Raw genomic sequence first — 4,191 nt, 5'->3', positions numbered from 1 at the left:
TCTGCTGTACACCCTGAAACTAGTATAAAATAATATGGAATGTCAACTGTAACTAAAATAAATAAATAAATAAATTTTAAAAATAAAGATTAAAAAACGTGTGCAATACACTCCCATGTTCATTGCAGCATTATTTATAGTAACCAAGACATGGAAGAAACCTAAGGGGCCATCAACAGACGAATGTATAGAGAATTTGTGATGTACCGTGTTTCCCCAAAAATAAGACCTAGCCGGACCATCAACACTAATGCGTCTTTTGGAGCAAAAATTAATATAACACCCAATATTATATACATTATATTATATTATGTTATACTTATATTAAAATAAGACCCAGCATTATATTGTATTATATTATATTACATTATATTACATTACATTACATTGCATTATATTATAAGACCCAGTCTTATATTAAAATAAGATGGATCTCATATTAATTTTTGCTCCAAAAGACACATTAGAGCTGATGGTCCCGCTAGGTCTTATTTTTGGGGAAACAGGGTATATATTAGGCTGGTGCACACGTAATTGCGGTTTAAAAGGTTAAAAATAATCACAAGACTTGAGCGCAGTGGCAGGTGGGCAGCGGGCTGGTGGGGTCCAGCTGCCGGGGTGGACAGCTGCGGGCCTGTGCTGGCTCCTGCTCTGAGCGCCGGGCCTGGGGATTCCGCCTCCCCACTCCCTCCAGCCTGCTTCCCCTCGTGCAAAGAATTGTAGACCAAGGAGCCATGGATAGAAGCGTGGGTGAAACAGAAAATGAAGATACTTTGCTTGACTTGAAGAAGCAACTGGCCTCGAAATCCCTCCATCACTATACAAAAGAGGAGCTTTTGGATATAAAAGAATGCCCTCATTCCAAACTAAGGCCTTCAAACCTCTCGAAAAATACGACAGTGATGGCATCCGGGACACCAAGAAGTGGCATGCCTCTCTTTAGCCAGCTTCAGGGAGGAGCTCACCAGTGGAAAGTGTGAAGAAAGAGTTGGATACAGACCAGCGTTCCCTGGTGCGCAGGATAGTAGATAGATCCACGAGAGCGCGTGAAAGAAGATGACTTCAATCAGGGGTGTCCAAACTTTTTTCAATGTTTTTCACCAAGGGCCATATGCGGTAAAATACACAAACAGCCAGGCCACTCACTCAGGTGAAGTACGGTATTGCCTCACCTGGTTTATTTAAGTAAACTAAATATATTTTTGGAATTTGCTGCGGGCCAATTAACAATGGATTGCGGGCCGCAGTTGGCCCGCGGGCCGCAGTTTGGACACCCCTGGCTTAGATGTTGTTCTCAGCCCACAGAGAAGAACCTTTGGAGGCGCTGCCAGGTAATAGCTGCTGTTAGTTCCCGGTGCTCAGGAAGCCAATCAGAGAAAGACAGTGATGGGCTTCACCTGCTTGGTGGACGAAAGATTGGCAATGGGAGGATAATCTCTGCTAGGACCTTTGAAAAGGATCACCGTCTTAACGATAAGAACCTGCAGGAGTTGAGAAACAGAGACCGAGACAGCGACTACAAGGACAAGCGTTTCAGGAGGGAGTTTGCGGATACTAAGTGTGTCCTTGGTGAAACTAGAAGGAATGATTCCTACACAGAAGAAGAACCAGAACTTGTGGGTCTCAGCTGGACCCACAAGACAATCTGAGCTGACTGGCTTTGATGATACTAAGATACTAGAAGAAGATCACCAAGGCAGAAAAAGAACAAGGTGACGGACAGCCTCTGTGAAGGAAGGCATAGTCGAGTGCAATGGAGGAGTGGTCGAAGAGCATGAGGAGTAGGTAGGTCATCCTCGCTCCCGAGCCTGCTGCTGATCAGGAAGTGCCGAGGGATGCCGTCTTGCCTGAGCAGTCCCCAGGAGAATTTGACTTTAATGAGTTCTTTAACCTTGATACGGTGCTGTGCTTGGCTTCGATGATAGAAGATGTTTGGAGAAAGGTCAGTCTCCGCCAGTCGGTTCAGTACGGGTTCTCTAACTCAAGCCAATCAGGAAGCTGATCCAACAGTCTTGGGTCAACACGACATGAAGAACTGGAGAAACTTGCAGGTCTGGAGCAAGCCATCCTCTCTCCTGGACAGAATTTGGGGAATTATTTTGCTCCTATACCACTGGAAGACCATGCTGAAACTAAAGTGGATATTTTAGAAATGCTACAGAAAGCCACAGTGGATTTAAAACCTCTTCTTTCCAGCCTTTCTGCAAATAAAGAAAACTTAAAGAGAGCTCACATTCAGGGGTTATGCTTTCAGTGGAAGAGGTAGAAGCAGGGCTCAAGGGCTTGAAGATGTACCAGCAAGTGAAGAATTCAACTCCCTTCATGGCAGAACACTTAGAGGAGACCCTGAGTGCTGTAACCAGCAATCGACAGCTCAAAAAAGATGGAAATATGACTGCATTCAACAAGCTAATGAGCACCATGAAGGCAAGTAGGACTTTGCCTTCTCAGCTCAAAGTCAGCCAACACCTTGAAAGCCATTTGATGTCCCCTGCTGAGATTCCAGGGCAGCCTGTCCCTAAGAACGTCCTGCAGGTGATTCATACACGAGCAGCCTCAGCAGACTACTTTTGTCCTCTACTACCATCGCCAATTGGTTTCACTCCAGGCCCACCGCAGCTGCTCAGTGATCCATTCCAAGGCATGCGCAAGCTGGTGAGCCCTGGCACGGCCCAGATGAGCCAACCTGAATTGCAACGGGCAGCTTTGGAGGGGCTGGCCCTGCCACATGGCCTTGCAGTGCCGGCAGCCAACTTCTACCAGCCTGGTTTTGGCAAACTGCAAGTGGACGGAATCAGAGATGGATTCAGAAAACCGGCAACAGCGAGTGACCAAGTCACCAGCACCCATGCACAGAGGAAATTCTTCTTCCCCTGGCCCCACTGCCTCCATCACCAGCATGCTTTCTCCTTCCTTCACGCCTACCTCAGGGATTCGTATGATGTACGAGAGCAAAGAGAAAAGCAAGGAGGAACCAGCATCTGGGAAAGCCGCTCTTGGTGACAGTAAAGAGGACACTCAGAAGGTTGGTGAAGAGAACCTGCTCTCGGCCAACTCTGTGCCCAGTGCTGATCGAGATTTCCCCTGCTACAAACCCCAAGCTGTCGGCGCTGCAGCGGTCTTCGTGTCCCACCCCACTGTCCCCGACCAACCAACCATCACACCAAGGAACAAGATCATCGACCTAAAGCACCAGGGAGAAAAACACCCACCTTAGCTTAGCACCCCCATTCCAGGAGCCCCTTTTCTCCGTGCTGTCCACCAAGTCCCCCTTGTGCCCCATGTCCCACTTGTTCGGCCAGCTCACCGGCTTCACGCACGCTCGGCCCAAAGGATGCTGGCCCAGGGAGCACATCCACAGCATCTTCCAAGTTTGCTCCAGGCTGGGGAGCTTCCTCCGGGGATGGACCTGACTCATCTACAGGGACTATCCGGCCCAATCCTGGATCAACCCTTCTACCCTTTGCCTGCAGCTAATCACGTTCTCCTAAACCCTCGTCCTGGGACCCGCGGCACCTGGCAGTGATGCAACAGCAGCTCCAGCGCTCACTTCTTCATCCTCCAGGCTCTGGTTCCCAGGCAGCTGCTGTCAGTGTGACCGCTCAGAATGTGCCCAATCGCTCAGGCCTGCCCCACATGCACTCCCAGCTGGAGCACCGCCGCAGCCAGAGGAGCAGCTCCCCAGTGGGCCTTGCTAAATGGTTTGGCTCAGATGTGCTGCAGCAGCCCCTGCCCTCCATGCCCGCCAAAGTCATCAGTGTGGATGAATTAGAATACTGCCAGTGAGCAGCGTAGGCAAGCTCACCAAAGCCTGGGCCTGTGGTGGCTCACCGGTCAGGACTCTGCCTCCTCCTCTCGGGTTGGTTTACAGGCTTTTACTTTGGAGCACTCTCTGCAAAACGGTTTCGGGGGGCCTAGGCCTCTGGTGTGCTCTGCATGATGGAAAGATCTTAACCAATCAAGTAAAGCCGACATGGGCTGAATACAGGATGCAGTGTTGTAAATCCTCCAAACAGTCTTTCTTTTTTTGTAAGACATGTGAATGAAGTGTTGGTGTCTTAACTAAGAGCTGGCACCTAAGGGTTCTGAGGAAATAAATGAATAGACCCTTATGTACAGACCTGTGTATAAACAACTTTGGTACATACATTTAGGATAGGTGTTTTGAACTTATACAGCTGTACATAAAAG

The 4,191-nt window shown here is 48.7% G+C and overlaps 1 pseudogene across 1 annotated transcript; it reads left to right on the top strand.

The window, feature by feature from the left end:
- The first annotated feature begins 734 nt into the window (after positions 1-734).
- On the top strand, positions 735-3,786 carry LOC308505978 (eukaryotic translation initiation factor 4E transporter-like; annotated as a pseudogene). Its single transcript has 2 exons — positions 735-1,024; positions 1,735-3,786. The product of its transcript is annotated as a eukaryotic translation initiation factor 4E transporter-like (transcript).
- Positions 3,787-4,191: the final 405 nt, after the last annotated feature.

The sequence above is a fragment of the Rhinolophus hipposideros genome, assembly GCF_964194185.1.
Source record: "Rhinolophus hipposideros genome assembly, chromosome: 12".
Lineage (NCBI taxonomy): Eukaryota > Metazoa > Chordata > Mammalia > Chiroptera > Rhinolophidae > Rhinolophus > Rhinolophus hipposideros.
This window is presented reverse-complemented; position numbering and strand designations above follow the sequence as displayed.